Source organism: Budorcas taxicolor, chromosome 23 (assembly GCF_023091745.1).
Source record: "Budorcas taxicolor isolate Tak-1 chromosome 23, Takin1.1, whole genome shotgun sequence".
NCBI classification, from domain to species: domain Eukaryota; kingdom Metazoa; phylum Chordata; class Mammalia; order Artiodactyla; family Bovidae; genus Budorcas; species Budorcas taxicolor.
Genome location: NC_068932.1, coordinates 1,344,657 through 1,370,579, shown reverse-complemented (window position 1 = coordinate 1,370,579; position 25,923 = coordinate 1,344,657).

Genomic DNA, 25,923 nt, shown 5'->3' with positions numbered 1-25,923 from the left:
ATCCTCTATGACCCACCTCCCAGAATATTGGAAATAAAAGCAAAACTAAACAAATGGGACCTAATTAAACTTAAAAGCTTCTGCACAACAAAGGAAACTATAAGCAAGGTGAAAAGACAGCCTTAAGAATGAGAGAAAACTAATAGCAAATGAAGCAACTGACAAACAATAAACCTCAAAAATATACAAGCAACACCTGCAACTCAATTCCAGAAAAATAAACGACCCAATCAAAGAATGGGCCAAAGAACTAAATAGACATTTCTCCAAAGAAGACATACAGGTGGCTAACAAACACATGAAAAGATGCTCAACATCACTCATTATCAGAGAAATGCAAATCAAAACCACAATGAGGTAGCATTTCATGCCAGTCCGAATGGCTGCGATCCAAAAGTCCACAAGCAATAAATGCTGGAGAGGGTGTGGAGAAAAGGGAACCCTCTTCCACTGTTGGTGGGAATGCAAACTAGTACAGCCACTATGGAGAACAGTGTGGAGATTCCCTAAAAAACTGGACATTGAACTGCCTTATAACCCAGCAATCACACTGCTGGACAAATACACCAAAGAAACCAGAATTGAAAGAGACCTGTGTACCCCAATGTTCACCACAGCACTGTTTATAATAGCCAGGACATGAAAGCAACCTAGATATCCACCAGCAGAGGAATGGATAAGAAAGCTGTGGTACATATACACAATGGAATATTACTCAGCCATTAAAAATAACACATTTGAATCAGTTCTAATGAAGTGGATGAAATTGGAGCCTATTATACAGAGTGAAGTTAGCCAGAAAGAAAAACACCAATACAGTACCCTAACACATATACATGGAATTTAGAAAGATGGTAACGATAATCCTGTATGTGAGACAGCAACAGTGACACAGATGTATAGACAGTCTTTTGGACCCAGTGGGAGAGGGAGAAGGTGGGGTGATTTGGGAGAATGGCATTGAAACACGTATAATATCATATAAGAAATTAATCACCAGTCCAGGTTTCATGCAGGATACAGGATGCTCAGGGCTGGTGCACTGGGATGAACCAGAGGGATGGGATGGGGAGGGAGGTGGGAAGGGTGTTCAGGATGGGGAACACGTGTACACCCATGGCAGATTCTTGTTGATGTATGGCAAAACCAATATGATATTGTAAAGTAATTAGCCTCCAATGGGATAACCCAGAGGGATGGTATGGGAAGGGAGATGGGAGGGGGAGGAGGGTTCAGGAGTAGGAACTTATGTACACCCATGGCAGATTCATGTTGATGTATGGCAAAACCAATACAGAATTGTAAAGTTAAAAAATAATATAAATAAATAAATAAATATTTTATCACCAATCTGTCAACATATCTGTACAAATTAGATGAAAAAACAATCTATAGTAAGCCTGACTTTTAAGTTTATTTTGTCTAGTAAGACAAATATATTGCAGCTTCCCTGGTGGCTCAGATGGTAAAGAATCTGCCTGCAATGTGGGAGGCCCAGGTTGGATCCCTGGTTTGGAAAGATCCCCTGGAGAAGAATATGGCAACCCACTCCAACATTCTTTCCTGGAGAATCCCATGGACAGAGGAGCCTAGTGAGCTACAGTCTGTGGGATCTTGATGAGTCAGACATGACTGAGTGACTAACACACACAAAAAGAAACTATACCAGATATGTTTTGGAGACACTTTCTTTGATTGTTTTATATATATATATATATATATATATATATATATATATGTACACATAAATATATGCTGTTTGGAAGATTTACTATTAAGCTGATTGCCCAGGTAAGAGTGAACATTAACTTTAGTGTTCTGATTTTTTTTTTTCCTTCTGATTTTTAGTTAAAGTCACGTTCCATTTCTGATTAAAGTACAAGTATATACAGAATGCCTCATAAATTTTGTTGGTTTTTTTTGTATTTTACATCATGTTAATTTCAATAAGTTTACAGAACTAATAACCTTCATCTCCTAACACCAAATCTGGTATTTTTCCTACTTTTAAGCTTTACATATGTATAAATATGTAGCCTGTAATAAGCCATTCTTTCTGAGATTTGATAAATGGATATATTTCTTATATAATCACCATCACTTAATTTTTTTGAGATATTTCTAGAAGTCATATATTTATTCTACTACTCACAAGAATCATAAATAACTTTGAATGGAAATTAGCATTTGCAAAAGATTTTGATATTCATTAGTGGATTTGATATTCAAAGCAATCCAGAGAGGTAGAAATAATTTAAAAATAAGGATACTGTTAGAAACAAAAGAATGATATTGACAGGCAAGTTTATTTACCATTCTCAATTAAAGATGCTTTAAAAAATAAAAGCTCAGGAAATTTTAATTGGCCAATGTCAAATAGTTTATATTCCATACACTATTTGACATTGGCCAATTTAAATTTCCTGAGCTTTCTTTAAAAAAAGCATCTTAAATTGAGAATGATAAATAAACTTGCCTGTCAATATCATTCTTTGTTTCTAACATTATCCTTATTTTTAAATTATTTCTACCTCTCTGGATTATTTTGAATATCAAATCCACTAATAAATATTCCATACATACCCCAACTTAAGTGTTAACAGACGATTTACTGTAGATTAACACCATCCTTAGTATAAATATTAATAAAAATACTTTATAAGTGTAAAGTAATAAAAAAAATGCAAGGAGATGTTATTAAATCATGAGAAGGAAAAAAAATACAGACTTAGCCTTAGAACACATGTCACAACTTACCTGACTCCTGCTGAGGAACTGAGAGAAACAATATTCCAGGGACAAGAGAGAAATGAGACATATTCTACCATCCCTGTATTCTGTCATTAGAGTAACTTGGTGGTGCTAAATACTAACAAGAAAAATAAAATCAATACTATTATGAATTAAGACTTTCCTAGATATAGTGTTCTAAAATCAGCACTTAGATATGTGTGTGTGTAGATAGTTGTTACAGCCAAGTGGCTGAATTTGAGGATATTTAACCTTTCTATATCTGTGACTTGTTTTTAAACAAGTCTGTATCAGGATTCCACTCCTGAGTAAGATACACTGGCCTGCAATAGGCCAAAGCTCGCACTGAAGACGAAAAGTGCCTAACAAAAATAAATTTTAAAGATACCAGAAATCTGTGAAAACAAGGATTCAATGATCTAAACTTTAATAAAGGGAAGAATGTTTCTGGTACTTTCTATCCCTTTCCACTGCTGCTGCTGCTAAGTCACTTCAGTCGTATCCAACTCTGTGTGACCCCAGAGAAGGCAGTCCACCAGTCTCCCATGTCCCTGGGATTCTCCAGGCAATAACACTGGAGTGGGTTGCCATTTCCTTCTCCAATGCATGAAAGTGAAAAGTGAAAGTAAAGTCACTCCATCATGTCTGACTGTTAACCCCATAGACTGCAAACTACCAGGCTCCTGTGTTCATGGGATTTTCTAGGCAAGAGTACTGGAGTGGGTTGACATTACCTTCACCAATCCCTTTCCACTACTTCATTTTATTCGTAAGATATATCACTGCTCACATTATACAGATAACACTCACTTATCTGAAACACTTAGAACTAAATATCTTGAAAAATGATATGCTTTTTAACTTTGAGTTCAGTTCAGTTCAGTTCAGTCACTCGGTGGTGTCTGACTCTTTTCGACCCCATGAATCGCAGCATGTCAAGCCTCCCTGTACATCACCAATACCCAGAATTCACTTAGTCTCACGTCCATCGAGTCAGTGATGCCATCCAACTATATCATCCTCTGTCGTCCCCTTCTCCTTCTGCCTCCAAACCCTCCCAGCATCAGAGTCTTTTCCAATGAGTCAACTCTTCGCATGACGTGGCCAAAGTACTGAAGTTTCAGCTTCAGCATCATTCCCTCCAAAGAAATCTCAGGGCTGATCTCTTTCAGAATGGGCTGGTTGGATCTCCTTGCAGTCCAAGGGACTCTCAAGAGTCTTCTCCAACACCACAGTTCAAAAACATCAATTCTTCGAGCTCAGCCTTCTTCACAGTCCAGCTCTCACATCCATACATGACCACTGGAAAAACCATAGCCTTGACTAGACGGACCTTAGTCGGCAAAGTAATGTCTCTGCTTTTGATTATGCTATCTAGGTTGGTCATAACTTTCCTTCCAAGGAGTAAGCGTCTTTTAATTTCATGGCTGCAATTACCATCTGCAAAAGCTATATAGTACATATACTCTTGTATTACAACATCCATATCAAATCAAGCAAATAAAAGTAATGCTCAAAATTCTCCAAGCCAGGATTCAGCAATACGTGAACCGTGAACTTCCTGGTGTTCAAGAGGGGGTTAGAAAAGGCAGAGGAACCAGAGATCAAATTGCCAACATCTGCTGGATCATGGGAAAAGCAAGAGAGTTCCAAAAAACATCTATTTCTGCTTTATTGACTATGCCAAAGCCTTTGACTGTGTGGATCATAATAAACTGTGGAAAATTCTGAAAGAGATAGGAATGCCAGACCACCTGACCTGCCTCTTAAGAAATCTGTATGCAGGTCAGGAAGCAACAATTAGAACTGGACATGGAACAATAGACTGGTTCCAATAGGAAAAGGAGTACATCAAGGCTGTATATTGTGACCCTGCTTGTTTACTTATATGCTGAGTACATCATGAGAAACGCTGGACTGGAAGAAACATAAGCTGGAATCAAGGTTGCCAGGAGAAATATCAATAACCTCAGATATGCAGATGACACTACCCTTATGGCAGAAAGTGCAAAGGAACTAAAAAGTATCTTGATGAAAGTGAAAGTGGAGAGTGAAAAAGTTGGCCTAAAGTTCAATATTCAGAAAAAGAAGATATGGCAACCGGTCCTATCACTTCGTGGGAAATAGATGGGGAAACAGTAGAAACAGTGTCAGACTTAATTTTGGGGGGCCCCAAAATCACTGCAGATGGTGACTGCAGCCATGAATTTAAAAGACTCTTACTCCTTGGAAGAAAAGTTATGACCAACCTAGATAGCATATTCAAAAGCAGAGACATTACTTTGCCGACTAAGGTCCGTCTAGTCAAGGCTATGGTTTTTCCAGTGGTCATGTATGGATGTGAGAGCTGGACTGTGAAGAAGGCTGAGCTCGAAGAATTGATGCTTTTGAACCGTGGTGTTGGAGAAGACTCTTGAGAGTCCCTTGGACTGCGGGGAGATCCAACCAGTCCATTCTGAAGATCAGCCCTGGGATTTCTTTGGAAGGAATGATGCTGAAGCTGAAGCTCCAGTATTTTGGCAATGTCATGCGAAGAATTGACTCATTGAAAAGGACTCTGATGCTGGGAGGGATTGGGCACCGGAGGAGAAGGGGACAACAGAGGATGAGATGGCTGGATGGCATCATGGACTCGATGGACGTGAGTCTGAGTGAACTCCGGAAGTTGGTGATGGACAGGGAGGCCTGGAGTGCTGCGATTCATGGGGTGGCAAAGAGTCGGACACGACTGAGCAACTGAACTGATAATAAAACTATGAATATCCAGTCTAACTGTGATGAATAAAACTTATAAACATTCTTTCACTAATTTAGGTGAGGGGATGAGTTATAAGGAATCTTCTGGTCTCAAGAAGTTTCTATTTCAGAATTATACTAAAGAGAAATTTATTATGTTTTTGTCATTAATTGTCCACCTCCACTAAAAGGTCAGTTCTGTGAGGGCAAGGATTTTTGTATATTTTAATTATTGCAGCCCCAGATCTAGATCACTGCATGATTCATAGGAAGCTTCACGTAAGTGAGCACATGATGATTTGCAAAAGGATGTCCAGGAAACAAAAAAGGAACTGCTTCATCAACCACAAGATGAGTCTCAGTATGGTTTATCTACTTTTCTAGTCATGCATCATATGTAATTGAGGATTTTTCAGCTCAGCAGATCAGGATGTCCTGAAAAGTTACAGCACTAACATATATCAAGTCAAGAACAACTGCAGATGTTTAATACAGATGGAGCCTAGAGAATATAATAGAAAAGGGAGAAATATTTTTTCATAAAGATGATCTCTATAAAAACTCTTTATTTAAAAATCCTCCACCTCTTCTAGGCAGTTTATAAACAGAATACTATAAACTGTTTGCATGGGAAAAAATACTGCATGGAACAGAGGTCATTCCAATGCAAAAATAAACACTAATAGTGCATTTAGCAAGCAAATATAGGAAAGAAAGAATGTAACATTTAAATTATATCCATTTAAAAGACATTTCTTAATACAAAATACCTAAGCTTTTCATAATATTGCAATCCTTGTATTCAAAGAGATCTTGGGAGTTCACTTAGGACTTATGCCTGATCACCCCAGGCAGGGGAAAATCTATATAGGAATCAACTTTTTAAAGAAACAGTCAAATGAGCACAATTTGTTAACCAAAAAAAAATAATAATAAACCAACCAATGAGTCTTCATTTTACCTTATGATATGTCTGAGGGTGTACAAAGGCTGTTACAAAGATATACAAATGAAGATAATGTCCCTGAAGTTGCAGATTTTTTTTTTTTCTTTTTTAAAGTAAAATACAATAAAGTTATTTAACTGAGGACTTAGAAGCATGAGGGCATGTTCATCTGGCACTCAGAACTGAGATAGGACAAACATCAGTGTAGGCTGGTAAAGAACTGTGGGACTTGATCACAACATTCCATGATGTTCAGTTTGTGGATGAGTGGAATCTATAAGGAAAGCAATTTCCTAAGGAAGGGAGAAGCATGTGAGAATACATGAACTTAAGCATGACAGACTTCAGATTTCTTCGAATCCTCTCTTTGACACAATATGTAGGACTCACCCAATAAGAAGGAAACATCTTTTGGCTAGACAACAGCTTCAGCTGCCTGGAACAGTGTCTTCCTCTCAGCAGCCCTGCATACCTCTATTGACCGAGTCCTCCAAAACAAATATATAGATCACGTATCCCGTGTTCTGTCAGAAAATTCCAATCACACAAACAAAACCTTTGATAATAAATCCAGCAGCTTTCATGTACTGCAGTGCTAAACAGACAGACACAAATTTTAATATTGTTTTTTTCTACCCCATCATATTAACACATAAGATTTTCTCAAGATGTATGCCAGAATTTCTCCTCCAAATTGCAAAGAGAAGAGGGACTTATGTGTGTGTTATTCCCTGTTTTTATAACTTTTAATTATTGTTAAATATACTGAAAATTAAAATGTGTATTTGTAGATTTTCATTAATCTGTACTCAATGCAGTTACCTTCTATGTCAGTATTGCAAATTGTTGTAAAATTTCCCTGTAATTAACCTTGACTCTCAATATCATTTTTATAAAAATATAGAAACTAATTATGATACCCATAACTATTACTATGTACTATTACTATAGTAATACTATTACTATTATAACTATAGAAACTATAATTAGTTTCTATTGGATATATAGTTCTATTGGATCCAATATTTTCTACTGGATTTATACTCCTCATTGCTTTCCCAAAAGGCTCTGAGGCAGCTACATTCTGAACAGTTCCTTTCAATTTATAGTGTACCTTTGATTTTTTTTATTAGAGCCTCACAACAGCCCTATTAACATATTTATAATTGTGATAAATTTGTGATTTGAGAAAATTGTCTTGGAGTAGTCAGGTGACTGGTCCAAAACCAAATGCCCTCCAAATTCCTCAGGCTGAGCTCTATCTGAAATTAGCATAATTCTATTGATGCTATATTCTTTTCATTTCACCACACTGCCTCCTGTAAGCAGGCAGCAGTGTAGATGATTTGTAGAAGATATATTAATGGAATCGCTTTTTCCCATGTAATTAAGCTTGAGTCAATCACCAGGCATTCAGAATCACCAAGAATTTAGGAGGATACTAAATTTTTATACATCCCCACTCACAAGTCTTATACTTTACCTTATTCCAAGTTAAAAATTTGTCACAGGGTAGCTGGCACTAAACTCATCCAAATAGCAGCAAAATCTGCTTCTGAGCCATCCAGAAGTCCATACAATCCTGTCATGGACCAAGGGGACCAAAATATCCTAGCAGGACCAATAGGCCTCTATAATCTCGAGTTATTTGTCCAGTACATTTGGATAGCAATATGATTGTTTCCAGCTTTGTCAACTGTAATAATAGTATCATTAATGACCTTAAAAGCTTCAAAAACAAGTATGGAAGCCCAATCCCAGGGAAATATTATGTATCATCCCTAACAATAACAACCACAACTGGGGCTGATGATTACACACAGGCATAAGAAGCTAGTATCCTTGCTTATCCTGAATGGATCATCCCAGAGAAGATACGGTTAGGTAGTGTTCAGTGATTTATCATAATCTGGGACTCAGAAATGCCCCTACCATATACAGTCTGGACTTTTCATTAAAATTAAAAATAGACCATATGGACTTAAATTACTTGAATAATGGGCCAACATATGAAATAGGACCTTGAGCCACTTTCTTAAGAATAAACTATTACTGGAAGCGAACAAATTAAGGGAAATATAATGAGATAAAATTTCATTTCCTAAAACGACACCCTGTTATAATTGAAACCTAACTCATGCTACCATGTTAAGATGCCACCATGTTAAATACCAGGCTATTTCATTGTTAAGAACTATTCAAACGTGTCCGCTAACCCAAAAAGCTCATTTTAAAAATGCATATGGATCTAAAATGTCAGATAGATTTGAATTCAAAGAAAAATTTTCTAATTTTCCAGCCTGGGGACGTTACCTAACTACACTTGATTTCAATTGCTCATCTGAAAATGAGAATAAGAATTGGTAACTTACAATATTGTTTTATTTATCATGTCTAGCACATTGTACGTGTGCATGCTCAGTCATGTCCGACTCTTTGGGACCCCATGAACTGTAGTCTGCCAGGCTCCTCTGGCCATGGGAGTATCCTGGCAAGAATACAGGAGTGGGTTGCCATTTCCTACTCCAGGGGATCTTCCCGACCCAGGGATTAAATCTGAGTCTCTGGTATTTGCATGTGGATTCTTTACCTCTGAGCCACCTGGGAAGCATATGTAAGGGATCAGAAAATGGCAATTCTAATATTCTACCAAGTTTTAAAGGAAAATATTGCTTTGGCCTGAAACTCACTGTCAAAGTTGTAGGGTCGACATAAAGTAAGATTAATTCTTTAAAATAAGGTAAACAAATTGCAAGTTAAGCTATAATTTCAAATATGAAAATAATACATCACTGTAATGACTTGATGTGTTGTATCCATAAACCAATATAATTATGATCTCCATTTCATTATTTCTCTAAATCTGTAAAATAAAAGTTTATACTATTTGTAAGTTGTTGACTAAGCCACCTAAAAGTTGGTTGGTCCTGAGAAAGCTCTTGGATGAAGCTTTAGAGGATACTGTTTTTATATTTCAAGGCATATCGCAACCCATGGGCTACTCCCCCAAAGCCCCTCCCCTTGTGTCCTACTCTGAAAGTATGAGAGCCAGAAAGGACACAGTAGTGCAGATGTGTTACCAAGGCTAGGACTGGAAGAAAAGAGTATTTTCACATATAACAAACAGTACATGTATAGAAAGATGGTTAAATCTTAAGTACCCTCCAGGCTCCACATATTTCACAATCACCTTTTGAAAAAAACTGCTGCCACTTGAGTAGTACAGTCAAAATATCCCAAGGCTGTCAATTTATTCTCTAACTTTTAAAATTCTGTCACCCGTCTTCCTAAGGTAACCAACTGTAATGCATTAACTCTCCAAAGACAGGGAGACACATTTGCATTATATATTACACTAATATTTTCCTTAATTTCTTAATTTTACAGAAAGTAAATACAAACTTTAAGTTCATATTAATGTAGTTTGTGATTAACTATCCTTTACTGCATTTGGATTTTTTAATTGGTGAAATGAGTATCTATGCTGAAAAAAGTCCAATGAGGGAGAGAACTTTAATATTCCTTTGCCACAAATTATCTTCTTTACTGTTTATCATAATGAGGTAAGTGCTATTTTCCTGAAACTTTGATGTCTCAGGTTTATTTTTCAAAACCAAACTTTAGCTTAGCATGCAGTTTAGGTTTATCCCTTAAACACTTGCTACAGGCTTTTTAAATATGCATGAAATGGCTAGTTAATGCATTGTTTTTATCCTTATATTGTGAGGGGTGGTCCTAAGATGGCAGAGGAATAGGACGGGGAGACCACTTTCTCTCTGACAAATTCATCAAAAGAACATTTAAATGCTGAGTAAATGCCACAAAACAGCTTCCAAATGCTGGTAGAGGACATCAGGCACCCAGAAAAGCAGCCCATTGTCTTCAAAAAGAGGTAGGAAAAAATACAAAAGACAAAGAGACAAAAGAGGTAGGGATGGAGCTCCATCCCGGGAAGGGAGTATTAAAAAGAGAGAAGTTTCCAAACACCAGGAAACACTCTCACTGCCAAGTTTGTGGCGAGTCTTGAAAGTGTAGAGGGCAACATAACAGGGAGGAAAAATAAATAAATAATTAAAACTCACAGATTACGAGACCAATGGTCACTCCCCCAGCAGAGAAGCAGCGCAGATGCCTGCATCCACCACTAGCAAGTGAAGGCTGGGCAGGGAGGTGCGGGCTGCATTGCTTATGGTAAGGATCGGGCCCAAATGCCCTGAGTGTAATCAGAGCAAACTAACTTGGGCTAGCAAACCAGATTATGGATAGCTACCATGTGGAAAGCTCTAACATAAGACACCAGCAAGATTGCACACAGAACATAGGATGGAACAGAATTAGCTAGCTGCAGACCATCCCCCTCCAGTGACAGGCAGCCAGAGCCGGAAGGGCCAGAAGGGGGCAATCGCAGCCCCGGAGAGACATTATCTACCAAACTGCAAGCAGGCTTCTTTACTAACAGACTTCTTGGGGTTCTGGACAGTCATAATCCTCCTAAGAAGGTGCCCCAGTTGTATACCTAAAAAACTGAGCAGCAGGAACTGGAGAGGCGATAAGTCACAGCGACCGCACTTGCCAAACATCTGAGCTACTCGGACCTGGGAAGGGCACAAAACATAGGCCCAACTGAGTCTGTGCCTCTGAGGACTACCTGAGTGCCTGAACTTGGCGGCTTAGACCTGGGAGCTGCATGCAGCCCAGGGCCAGCCTTGGATGGTTCATGTCGGAGCAACCTAGAGCCTGAGCTTTGTGTGCCACGAGCAGGGGCAGACCCAGCGTGGCTGAGACACTGCGACACATGCCAGTGTTATTTGTTCGCAGCATCCCTCCCTCTCCACCGTGCGACTGGACAAATGAGCCTAAAAAAAGTGTCCACCATCGCCCCCCTTGTGTCAGGGCAGAAATCAGACACTGACAAGACCAGCAAACAGAAGAAGCTAAAACAGAGTGAACCTCCTTGGAAGTGACAGGTACAATAGATTAAAACCCTGTCATTAATACTGACTACATAGGAAGGGGCCTACAGATCTTGACAAATATAAGCCAGACCAAGAAACTATCCAAAAATGAACTGACCCCATACTGCCCACAACACCACCAGAGAAAGTCCTAGATATATCTTTACTATTTTTACAATCATTCTTTTTTTCTTCTTTTTTTTGTTAACTTTTTTAATTTTTAAGTCCTCTATTACTTCTTTAATTTTCATTTTTATAACCTACTATTACTTTTCAAAAAAAAGACCCTATTTTTAAAGCAAACTTCATATATATATATTTTTTTTAATAATTTTTGTGACTTTGTTTTTTCTTCTTTTCTTTAATATTGTATTTTTGAAAATCAACCTCTACTCTAGATTTTTAATCCTTGCTTATTGGTATTTGTTATCAATTTTGTACCTTTAAAAAACCAATACAGTATTATAAAATAAAATAGAGTAAAATTATTTTTTAAAAAAGTAAAAAAAAAAATAAACAAACAATCTTTAGTACCCATTTTTACTTGGGAGCGAGATTACTGGCTGTACTGCTCTCTCCTCCTTTGGACTCTCCTTTTTCTCCACCAGGTCGCCTCTGTCTCCTCCCTCCACCTTCTCTTCTCTACCCAACCCTGTGAATCTCTGTGTGTTCCAGACGGTGGAGAACACATAGGGAACTGATTACTGGCTGGATCTCTCTCCTTTTCATTTCCCCCTTTTCTCCTCCTGGCCACATCTGTCTCCTTCCTCCTTCTTCTCTTCTCTGTATAACCCCATGAACATCTCTGAGTGGTCCAGACTGTGCAGCACACATAAGGAAATGATTACTGGCTAGCTTGCTCTCTCCTCTTTTGATTCCACCTCATCTCATTCGGGTCACCTCTAACTCCCTCCCTCCTCTTCTCTTCTCTTCTCCATGTAACTCTGTGAACCTCTCTGGGTGTCCCTCACTGTGGAGAAACTTTTCATCTTTAACCTAGATGTTTTATCAACAGTGCTGTATAGAAGAAGTCTTGAGACTACTGTAAAAATAAGACTGAACACCAGAAGCAGGAGGCTTAAGTCCAAATCCTGAGAATATCAGAGAACTCCTGACTCCAGGGAACATTAATCGACAGGAGCTCATCAAACACCTCCATACATACACTGAAACCAAGCACCACCCAAGGACCAACAAGTTCCAGAGCAAGACATACCATGCAAATTCTCCAACAACACAGGAACACAGCCCTGAGCTTCAATATACAGGCTGCCCACACTTATCCTTATATTGCAACTATGTAAGTTTCAACAACACTATTACACAGAAACCTTTAACTTTCAGTTGAATTTTTTTTATCAGACATGTAAGTGTAAATCTAGCAAAGCAAAACAGAGTAAAATTGGAAGAGATCAAGATAGAAATCACTTCCCTGCCACAAACACATCACTAATACATCTACGAGTAGAAATCTTAAAGAAAAATAACTGGATACTGGCAAAAAGATTCCTGTATAGCCAAGGCTGAAAGAAAGATTCACACAGAATCAGGTATGAAGGGAAGAAATAAATTATGCAGGACCTGTTCTCAGAGAAGAGACTCAGAGGAAAAGATTTACAGAGACAAAGATCCTCCATGGGGAATGAGTGGTGCATGCCACACACTAAGTGCTACAGTTCTGGGGTTTGAAAAAGGGAAGATGGTTGGGTGGAGGACTGGTACCACACAGGTTTCATGACTAGTTTCCCATGACCACTCTAGTACATGCCCCAGCTTGGGTAGAGTTAATGAACTAACTTCAAAGCACAGATTCACACTGGAAGGAGGGCTACCAAAACCAAGGAAAGAACCCAGACATGAGAAACAGCAGCAGCTCAGAAGTGGCATGTGAGAAGGGAGGGGGCAGTCATTACTGGTGCTTTCAAGGGCAGTTCATCAGAAATAGCCCTGGTCCACCAAAACCTGCACCCTGACACTGAGAGCCTGCATGGGCCCTGCCTACCCTCCAGTGCAGCCACACAGCAGGATGAGGGCAGCAGAGCACAAGAGAGAGACTGGCCTTGAGGGACAAAGGAGATTCAAACCACAAGTGGCATCTGAGAAGGGTAGGGGCAGTCAATATTGACAGTTGTACAAGCAACACAACCAACCTCTAGCTGTATCCGGACAACCAGCATGCATACCATCACAAACTAACAGCCTAAATGGGCACCTCTTGCTCCCATATTACTTCCCTTTGGGGCAAGGGTGCTGATGCCAGGAAGTAGAAGGACACACACCTAAAGGGAATTGAGCCATTTGGACTTGAACCTCAGAGTTTCTGCTCTAGTAAGTTACGGTCTGACACTGCCCTAGTAGGGCAATGACAGCCACTGAACACAGGGGACAGCCACTGACAGCCTGCCTCATAGCTAGCTCCAGCCCTAGCCCATCTCCAGCTCCAACTCCTATCAAGGTGAAAGCTGCCAGCACAACTTAAGGAAAGATGTAACTCATGTTCATGACAAATCCAGCTCTCCAACTAAAGCTACAGACTTCATAAGGTCACTCCAGTGTAAGGATCCTCCACATTCAAGATAGCCATAACTGCACTCATCTTCTGCAATGGCCCTACACAACTTTGCAACAGCCCACACACTATGCAGTGTGTTTCTCTCTAAATAAATCCACTTCTTACCTATCACTTTGTCTCTCATTGAATTCTTTCTGCGTTGTGACATCAAGAACCTGAGTTTCATTAAGTCCTGAGACCAGGTGTGTGATCTCAGTTGGAAGACCATGGGATGTGGCTGGGTTCAAGGCCTGGCCAAATGAGTTGAACACCCAATCTGAGGTGAATGATTTCAGTAGGATTATTCTTCTTGAATATAAAGGAAAGAAAACTCATGATTACCAATACAAATAAAGAAAAGAAAACAAAAATGGCCTGAAATCCAAGAGGTAACTATTATCAACATTTTGCTGCATCAGTTCAGTCGCTCAGTTGTGTCCTACTTTTTGCGACCCCATGAATTGCAACACGCCAGGCCTCCCTGTCCATCACCAACTCCCAGAGTTCACTCAAATTCATGTCAGTTGAGTTGGTGATGCCATTCAGCCATCTCATCCTCTGTCGTCCCCTTCTCCTCCTGCCCCCAATCCCTCCCAGCATCAGAGTCTTTTCCAATGAGTCAACTCTTTGCATGAGGTGGCCAAAGTATTGGAGTTTCAGCTTTAGCATCAATCCTTCCAAAGAACACCCAGGACTGATCCCATTTAGAATGGACTGGTTGGATCTCCTTTCAGTCCAAGGGACTCTCAAGAGTCGTCTCCAACACCACAGTTCAAAAACATCAATTCTTCGGTGCTCAGCTTTCTTCAGGGGCTTCCCTGGTGGCTCAGAAGGTAAAGCGTCACCTGCCTGCAGTGCAGGAGACCCGGGTTCGATCCCTGGGTTGGGAGTATCCTCTGGAGAAGGAAATGGCAACTCACTCCAGTATTCTTGCTTGGAAAATATCATGGATGGAGCCTGGTAGGCTACAGTCCATGGGGTCGCAAAGAGTCAGACATGACTGAGCGACTTCATTTCACTTCACTTCACTTCAGCTTTCTTCACAGTCCAATTCTCACATCCATACATGACCACTAGAAAATCCATAGCCATGACTAGATGGACTTTTGTTGGCAAAGTAATGTCTCTGCTTTTTAATATGCTATCTAGGTTAGTCATAACTTTCCTTCCAAGGAGTAAACGTCTTTTAATTTCATGGCTGAAATCACCATCTGCAGTGATTTTAGAGCTCCAAAAAATAAAGTGACACTGTTTCCACTGTTTCCCCATCTATTTCCCATGAAGTGGTGGGACCAGATGCCATGATCTTCGTTTTCTGAATGTTGAGCTTTCAGCCAACTTTTCCACTTTCCACTTTCGCTTTCATCAAGAGGCTTTTTACTTCCTCTTCACTTTCTGCCAGAAGGGTGGTGTCATGTGCATATCTGAAGTTATTGATGTCATTCTAGAATTTATATATACATATATTTACATATTTGTATATTAAAATATTTAATATATTTTTAAAGTAAACAAAAATGGAATCACACTGTACATAGGGCTTTCTAAGTTCTTTTTTTCAATCCACTAGTGCCTTATGAATATTTTCCTGTATTAGAAAAGAAAATTTCAAAAATGAAAAAAAAAGATAGCCATAGACAACTGTTTCTCCTAATTTCATAGAGACAGAAAAAGAGAACTAAAATGAGAAGACAGAGGAATTTGTCTCATTTGAAAGTGCAAGAGAAAATGCCCCCCCCCCCCCAAAACAAGCTACACAACAGAAATAAACAATATAATAATGATGAATAATTCAAAACATTAGCAAACCAAATCCAACAATATATAAAAAGGCAGACTATGATCTAGCGAAATTTATTCCAGGGATGAAAGGAAGGTTCAATATTCACAAGTCAAACAATATGATATACCATACTAACATAGGGAATGATAAAAATCACATAATCATTTAACAGATGCCGAAAAACATTTCACAAACTTCAACATCTGTTCATGATGAAAAATTTTGAAGTGTACGTGGTGGTGGTGATAGTTTAGTTGCTAGGCTGTGTCCAAGTCTTGTTACCTCATGCACTGTAGCCTGTGAGGCTCCTCTGTCCGTGAGATTTCCCAGACAAGCATACTGAAGTAAGCTGCCATTTCCTTCTCCAGGGAATCCTCTCAGCCTAGGGATTGAACCTGCATCTCCTGCACTGAAGGAAAATTCTTTATTGCTGAGCCACCAGAGAAGTCCAAAGAGGGTATAGAGGGGATATATCTCAACACAATAAGATCGAATTATGGCAAACCCACAGCTAACATCATGTTCATTGGTGAAAAACTGAAAGCATTCCCTCTAAATCAGAAACAAGACAAGAATACCGACTATCACCACTTCTATTTAACATAGTATTGGAAATCTTAGCCACAATAATTCAGAGAGGGCAATGGCAACCCATTCCAGTACTCATGCCTGGAAAATCCCATGGATGGAGGAGCCTGGTAGGCTGCAATCCATGGGGATGTTAACAGTCAGACACGACTGAGCGACTTCACTTTCACTTTTCACTTTCATGCATTGGAGAAGGAAATGGCAACCCACTGCAGTGTTCTTGCCTGGAGAATCCCAGGGATGGTGGAGCCTGGTGGGCTCCCATCTATGGGGCTGCACAGAGTCGGACACAACTGAAGCAACTTAGCAACAGCAACAGCCACAATAATCAAACAAGAAAAAGTAATAAAAGTCATCCAGTTTGGAAGGGAAGAAGTAAAACTGTCACTATTTGCAGATGACATGATAATATCTATAGAAAACCCTAAAGTCCCATCAGAAAACTACTAAAATAAACAAATTCAGTAAAGTTGTAGGGTACAAGATTAATATGCAGAAATCTGTTGCTTTTCTATACACTAATAATAATCAAAAAAGAAAACAATCCCATTTAAAATTGCATCAAAAAGAATAAAATATCTAGAAATAAACTTAACCAAGGAGTATAAAGACTTTTACATGGAAAATTATAAAACATTGATGAAGGAATTTAGAAATGATATTAAAAATGGAAAGATATACTCTTTTGGCTTGGAAAAATGTGCTTAAGAGGTCTGTATTTTACCCAAAGAAAGCTGTAGATTTAATGCAATCCCTATCAAATTACCCATGACATTTTTCCCAGAACTAGAACAGAGTATCCTAAGGTTTACATGAAACCACAAAAGATCCTGAATTGCCACAGCAATCTTGAAAAGATGGATGTATGACATTCCTAAACTTCAAACTATACCACCAAGCTACAGTAATCAAAACAGTAATGATACTGGCACAAAAACAGACACACAGATAAATGGAACAGAACAGAGAAACCAGAAGTAAACCCACGCTTTTATGGTCAATTAGTTTACAACAAAGGGGGCCAGAATATACGATGGGGAAAAAGACAGTCTCTTTGCTGGGAAACTGGATCACATGTGACTTCCTGGGTAGAAGAGAGAAGGCCATCCCTTCTGCCAGACTTGTGTCCTCAAGTCCTAGGATATGGTATGATTCCTGGATGTTCTACAGCCCTCTTGGCCCATACATTAATAGTCAAACATTGAAATGATCAAGCAATGAGAGTTTTGAGTTGGGTCCCTGATAATTAAAGGTTTTTTGCATTATTCTTGAACTACTTTTTTACACATTACCTACATGTAAGAATGAAAGAGATTTCTGTATCTTTCAACTCAATATTTTGGGTTTTCAGTTGGTTACTGCTGGATATATTCTCAATAGATACATAAAACACAAACACGTATATACCAAAAATAGTTAATAACATTTGAGCCTATCTAATAGAGCATAAAAACGATGGATAAATGAAGTACAAATATATATACAACAAACTATAAATAACATTTAGTAAGCTTCTGATATAACCCCGAACCATAAGATGTAAAATATAGTTTTGTCCTAATCTGATGTGGATGTTTCTTCTCCTTTGTGTCCAAGGTTTATGGATACCTTTTATGTGCATCCCACTCTTCTACACATCATTCATCAATAGGTGAAATTTCTTTGCAAAAGGGCCTTAGCTATGGATTCCACTCTCAACCCACGATGCATAGACAATTAATATAGATTCTTCAATTCCTGTTGCTATCATAATCTCCAAAGGTGTGTCATCAAATTTCTATGCAAGAATGATCTCTCCTATTAGCTTTCTACTTCATCTCTAAGACTGTACTTCAGATACTGCTAAGTCTGAAATCTGCCCTTATCTTTTGTTCCACACTTGATAGGTGAGGCTTTTTTAAGGCTGTTAATTTAACTTGTAGATTGAGTCAGAGTTGAAATAGAAACCACTGGCCAGATTCATAAATGTGATTTTCTAGTAAAACAAAAAGTACATATATTATCTGGTTGCAGTACAAGTTCCACTTGTAAAATTATGGCTACTCTAATGCAAGGTATACAAGAAGTACACTTTTCATTAAGACTGACATACAGTCTAATCACAAAGCCCTGAGTGGGTCTCCAATCAAACCAAATTTGCATAGTCTTCTCAGCAGTAGCCTTAAATAAGTTAAGGCAGGATGGAAATGGAGTCCAGGATATAAGCAATCACTTATACATTATAGCCACAAGGCCACCTGCCTCTCTGCTTTCTGTTCATATAGTGCAACATAAAAATAAATATGTACCACCTACTTATTTTGAGAGCAATTCAGTTTCAGGCAGACTAAATGAAAAGAGAGAAGTTCCTTTAGTTTGAGCCTGTAGCATCAAAGAACAGTATTATTTCTACCATTCATGATGTAGAAGTTTAATTTTTCAAGTATTAGTTTCTTTACAAATTATTTTCCTGTGTGTTACTTTGCTTTCTTATCTATCACTCTGCATACAATAAAGGATATCTGTGACCTTAAGTCACTTCAGTTATGTCTTACTCTTTGCAACCCTATGGATAGTAGCCTGCCAGGCTCCTCTGTCCATGGGGTTCTCCAGGCAAGAATACTGGAGTGGGTTGCCATGCCCTCCTCCAGAGGATCTTCTTGACCCAGGAATCTAACCCTGTCTCTTATGTCTCCTGTGCTGGCAGGCAGGTTCTTTACCACTAGCACCATACTGAGATCTAAATACTTTATTTACAAATCTAAATCTCAATAGCTAAATTGTACAAGACAATTATCTCTTTATATGAGAGCCCAAGCTTTAAATATGTGTATTAGCTTTTTCTTAAAGTATATGTTGATACATCTTGGATAATAACCATTACAATCAATAAAACTTTGAAAATTACATTTTCTGTGATATTGTTGCAGATAACACTTTAGGAAATCCCCACGGCAGAATAATTATGATTTAATGCAATTCAAGCCAAAGAATGTTTGCCAAAATAAGAAAACTTGAGATGACACCATCAATACAACCTAATTAAATTTCTAGTATGTATTCTGTTATGTAGGAGGAAAACACAGAAGAAGCATAAAGTATCATCCTCACATCGAAAAACCCTACACCCAATGGGACAGTATAAGATATGCATGCATAAACTCTTCAGATAACAATATAAGGCAATATTGACATGATACAAAGAAGGATGAAATTTACAGACAGGTGAAATTTACAATAAGTAAGTTCAAATTAAGAATCATTAGTGAGAGTTGCTCAGTCATGTCCAACTCTTTGTGACACCATGGTCTATACAGTCCATGGAGTTCTCTAGGTCAAGATACTGGAGTGGGTAGCTGTTCCCTTCTCCAGGGGATCTTCCCAACCCAGGGATCGAACCCAGGTCTCTCTCATTTAGGCGGGTTCTTTACCAGCTGAGCCACATAGTCTAAATATTAGGTCAAAGTTTTGTGGACCAAGTGAGATTAGACAGGGAGGAGAAAGCTGCCTTTGAAACACTGGTTCTTAGAAATTATCTACTTTTTGAGCCATTAATGATCATGTCGATAAGTAGCATATCTAAATAAGGGCTCAAATTTTTAATTGTTTCACTAGATTATAAGTTATATGAAGACAAACTATATCTATCTTTTTCTGCACTGAAGCTTCAAGACTTCATGCAGTTCCTAATATATGATAAATGTTTAATATTACTTAAATGATTAAAAGAAATGCACATTAATTTCAAAAAGGACACTCATACATATATTATAAATAGGTGTATTTGGAATAAATGTTAATATTAAAAATAAAAATACTGCAGAAGTTCTGTAACTTGTCATTTGTATAAATTACTCAATTTCTGATAGTATTTGACATTTACCAAATTTATCAGGAGAGAGAAAGAGAATATACACACATTCACACATACATAAATAAGACTATAAATTACCAGAGAAATAGCTAAAAGGAAGGTAGACAAGGAGAGAAACAGGTGCTCTTGGGAGCCTGGATAATGTTGATCTATTGAATAGATGACATCAGGAAAGTGCAGATGCCAAAACAGGTCTTACAGTATCAGTGAATGAGATAGCTTTGATTAAATAAAATTGAGAACTAAATATATTAAAGATCATTATTTTACTGACATTGAAAACTATAAATTTAAGGGACAGGTTCTCAAAGGAAATGATTGAAATTAAGTTGGATGAAAATCCATTCATAAGAATTAAAAAAAAAATAGGTCAAATAAAGGTGAATGTCTGATAAAGAATAATCTTATACTGTCAAGGAAGGGTCTACTTGACCTTTTTAGATTGTCCTATAGACCAGTTTTATGTTTCCTTTGGGGCAATTTTCAGTCTATGGAGTTAATTTTATACTGAGAAATTATTTAGCAAGGCATATGCTTGATGTTTTTTAATTCACTTCTTTTACTGAACTAGGTTATATTCATAAATCACTGACCTTTTGTCACCTTGCTTATATATTTCAGCTCCAGTAAATAGTCTTTGGGTGTTCTCACTAATGCCCTAGTCAATTTTCAATTCTGTACAAACATAGATATTTATCTCAACTAGATGTCAAAATGACATTTGAATTAGTATGCCTTACATTCCTGACCTCTGTTTTTACTGACACTTGGTTTCATTTTTAAATGGTGTATTTGTGCTTCAGGCACAGTATTAACAGAAATTCCAATCTCTGGATAGAAGAATTTCTTTGTATTTTTATGCATCTACAATTATAGAAAGCTTTATAAACAGACATGTTTTAACATCTTTAAAAAACAAAGGCTCACTTCAGACTTTTAAGCATAATTATTTTTTTCCAAGAAGATTATTTAAAAAAATTGTTAAGTAGTTAACATACAATAATTTGCACACATTTTAGTGTGTACATTGTGATAAGTTTCAATGTGTAAACACCAAAAAATCATATTTATAATCAATATAATGAACATATCTATTACCACATAAAAATTTTCTTTTACTCCTTAGTAACCCTTCATTCCACCCCTTCTTGTCCCTACTGTTACCAAGCAACGACTGATCTGCTATACAGTGGTAAATATTAGTTTGTGTATCTCAGATTTTTACTAAACATAATCAGATATTATGTGCTTTATTTTTCTGGTATAAACTTCTTTCACTCAACATATAGTAAGACCCTTCCATATTGTAGCATGTATTAAGAGCTCTTTCCTATTTCTGAGTACTATTCAATTGTGCAATATAGCACAGTTTATCCATTCACCTCTTGATGGACACATGGGTTGTTCCTAGTTTTCCACCGTTAAAAACAAAGCAGATACAACATTCTGTATAAGTCTTCGTGTGGGGCTTCCCAGGTGATGCTAGTGGCAAAGAATGTGTCTGCCAATGCAGGAGATGCAAGAAATGCAGGTTTAATTCTTGAGTGGGAAAGATTCCCTGGAATAGGAAATGGCAACCCACCCCAGTAGTCTTGCCTGGGAAATCCAGTCGACAGAGGAGCCTGGCAGGGTATAGTCCATGGGCTCACAAAGAATTGGACATGACTGAGTGCACACACCAGAGAAGGTGATGGCACCCCACTCCAGTACTCTTGCCTGGAAAATCCCATGGACAGAGGAGCCTGGTAGGCTGCAGTCCATGGGGTTGCTAAGAGTCAGACATGACTGAGTGACTTCACTTTCACATTTCACTTTCACACATTGGAGAAGGAAATGGCAAACCACTCCAGTATTCTTGCCTGGGGAATCCTAGGGAAGAGGGAGCCTGGTGGGCTGCCGTCTATGGGGTCGCACAGAATTGGACACGACTGAAGCGACTTAGCAGCAGCAGCAGAGTGCACACACACACATACACACACACATAAATCTTTGTATAAATATATGCTCTTAGGAGTAGAAAGCCTGGATCACATGATAGGCATGCATTTAACTTTTTAAGAGACTTCCTGCCAGGGTCCAGCCCCAGTGGATCCAGGGTAATTCGAAGGTGGGGACGGAATCGGCGTCCTGGAAAAAACTTTTTTAATTACAGATATATAGAGAGATTAGAAACGGATAGTGTAGTAGGAAAAATTAGTGGAGAAGAGAGGCTGAATAACTGGTTTACATGGAATACCAATCACCACCTACATAGGCCACAGGTGTCTTTCCATTCTCCCGAAGGAGAGGAGGCACTGAGGCCTCCCCGGTCGGATCTCAGAAGCCCAGGCAGAATTAGCAGGCTTGGTGAGTACCCACATACCAGATGGGAATTCAGCCAGGAAAACGGGGAATGAGAAAGAAATGACATGGGGGAATCAGTCTTTCCGGAAACTGATCCAATTTCTTTATTTTTGAGGTTTGTTTATATACCTTTTTATTATACATAGGGATGAATACAGAGTCACGCAGGGGTCAGCAGACCTGACCCTTGTCACAATCAGGTGCTTCATATAAAATTATACAAAGGTCTTATGAGTTTCATCATCTTCTGACCATGAGATCTGCTGACATTTTATGGCCCTTTCTGATAACGGTCAGTTAACCAGAAAACTTATTTTTCCAGGGGTGATTTTTTTCTTAAATCAGGCGCCACCCTCCAAATAAAGTTGCATTCCTATAGGGTGAGGGTGTAGTGAGTTACAACTAGGAAAGGAATTTACTTAGCCTAAGGTTTAACATGATTAATCTTAAAGGTTAATACTTATTTTTCCTATATGCTAGTTATATTCATTATAAGGGCAGGAATATGGAGATTTAGCAGCCAATATTGGCTCAACAAATGTAAACCCTTCACCAATGTTCCCCTTAAGATCTATTTTGTCTTAAGATATTGATAAAGTTACACTTTTACATAGCATAGTGATTTATAACAAAGTACAGTGATCTATAACAAAAGAGAAGATTCATTAACTCAAAAAGTCTAGATTGCTAACATCAAAAAACTACTATATTTCCTTTTCTATATTCCAAATACATTGATTAATATATTCCCAGGTGCCTAAGGATATGGAGGCCTGATGGCAATCATTGACTCATCAATGAAAAAAGCCCTACGCTAATACTCCAAACTCTCTGTGCTGTTTATGGTTGAGGGGTTGTCACACAAGCTAGTCTGTCAGCAGAGAAGTTTGACCTGAGACATCCTTGTCACACCCAGGGCAAGGAATTAGCAGTAATTATTGGTACAACAAATGAAAAAACCCTTCATCAATATAATTTCTAATCAACCCACTATACTGTACTAATGATCTTCTAACTCCTCAAAAGAGTCTGTATTTAGAAAGTTTCAAAACATCCCATGCCTCTCACAGTTGGGAGGCTATACACAACCACATGTGGCTGGACGAGCCTGATCAGGCAGGCCAGAGAACCTTGAGTTCATAAGTTGAAACACTCTTGTCACGCCCAGGAATTTTTATTAACTGGAGCTGCAAGTTAACTCCTTCTCTGAGAGAAATGGTTATGGGGGAGAGCCCCGCATAAAGTACTCTGGTTTTGGGGGTAGATGCTTGGGAACAGGAGGTTTCCTGAGCACGCCTTTGTGTATGCCAAGCTTCCTTCCTCATGACCTTTGCCATGGGTGGAGTTCCTCACGCTGGCCCCCGGCAACTTCCAAACAATTTCCCAAGTGATTACACTATTTCATTAAGTGCATTTTGCCCAGACTGTAGGAGAGTGCCAGTTGTTTTATATCCTTGACCACAGTTGGTAAAGTCAATCTTTTTAATTTTAGACTAATAGATGTGTGATGGTATCATATTGTGGTTTTAATTTGCACTTCCTAATATCTTGGAGAAGCCTCTTGAGAGTCCTTTGGACTGAAGATCAAACCAGTCAATCCTAAAGAAAATCAGTTCTGAATATTCTTTGGAAGGACTGATACTAAAATTGAAGTTCCAATACTTTGGCCTCCTGATGGGAAGAGCTAACTCATTAGAAAAGACCATGATGCTGTGAAGGATTGAAGGCAGGAGGAGAAGGGGAAGACAGAGGATGAGATGGTTGGGTGGCACCACCAACTCGATGGACATGAGTTTGAGTAAGCTCTGAGAGTAGATGATGGACATGAAAGCCGGGTGTGCTGCAATCCATGGGGTCGCAAAGAGTTGGACACGACTGAGCAACCCACAAAATCCTATATCTAATGATGGGATTTTGACTGAAATTTTTTGGAATCTGTACATCAATTTAGGGAGACTGAAATTCTAATGTAATAAATCTGAACCATGAGCATAGTATATTTCTCAGTTTCTTTCATAAATATTAATTTTCATTATATAAGACTTTTACTCTTTTAAAATTTATCTCTAAGTATTTCACATTTTAATTTTACTTTATTTTTTTCATTTTTTTATTTAAAATTTTTTACAATACTGTATTGGTTTTGCCACACATTGACATGAATCCACCACAGGTGTACATGAGTTCCCAACCCTGAACCCCCTCCCACCACCCTCCCCATATCATCTCTCTGGGTCATCCCAGTGCACCAGCCCCAAGCATCCTGTATCCTGCATAGAACCTAGACTAGTGATTCTTTTCTTACATGATAGTATACATGTTTCAATGCCATTCTCCCAAGTCATCCCACCCTCTCCCTCTCCCACAGGGTCCAAAAGTCTGTTCTTTACATCTGTGTCTCTTTTGCTGTCTCGCATACAGGGCTATCATTACCATCTTTCTAAATTCCATATATATGTGTTAGTATACTGTATTGGTGTTTTTCCTTCTGGCTTACTTCACTCTGTATTAGAGGTTCCAGTTTCATCCACCTCGTTAGAACTAATTCAAATGTATTCTTTTTAATGGCTGAGTAATACTCCATTGTGTATATGTACCACAGCTTTCTTATCCATTCATCTGCTGGTGGACATCTAGGTTGCTTCCATGTCCTGGCTATTATAAACAATGAACATTGGGGTACATGTGTCTCTTTCAATTCTGGTTTCCTTGGTTTGTACGCCCAGCAGTGGGATTGCTGGGTCATAAGGCAGTTCTATTTGTACTTTTTTAAGGAATCTCCACACTGTTCTCCATAATGGCTGTACTAGTTTGCATTCCCACCAACAGTGTAAGAGGGTTCCCTTTTCTCCACACCCTCTCCAGCATTTATTGCTTGTGGACTTTTGGATCACAGCCATTCTGACTGGTGTGAAATGGTACCTCATTGTGGTCTTGATTTGCATTTCTCTGATAATGAGTGATGTTGAGCATCTTTTAATATGTTTGTTAGCCATCTGTATGTCTTCTTTAGAGAAATGTCTATTTAGTTCTTTGGCCCATTCTTTGATTGGGTCATTTATTTTTCTGGAATTGAGCTGTATAAGTTGCTTGTATATTTTTGAGATTAGTTGTTTGTCAGTTGCTTCATTTGCTATTATTTTCTCCCATTCGGAAGGCTGTCTTTTCACCTTGCTTATAGTTTCCTTTGTTGTGCAGAAGCTTTTAATTTTAATTAGATCCCATTTGTTTATTTTTGCTTTTATTTCCAGAATTCTGGGAGGTGGATCATAGAGGATCCTGCTGTGATTTATGTCAGAGAGTGTTTTGCCTATGTTCTCCTCTAGGAGTTTTATAGTTTCTGGTCTTACATTTAGATCTTTAATCCATTTTGAGTTTATTTTTGTGAATGGTGTTAGAAAGTGTTCTAGATTCATT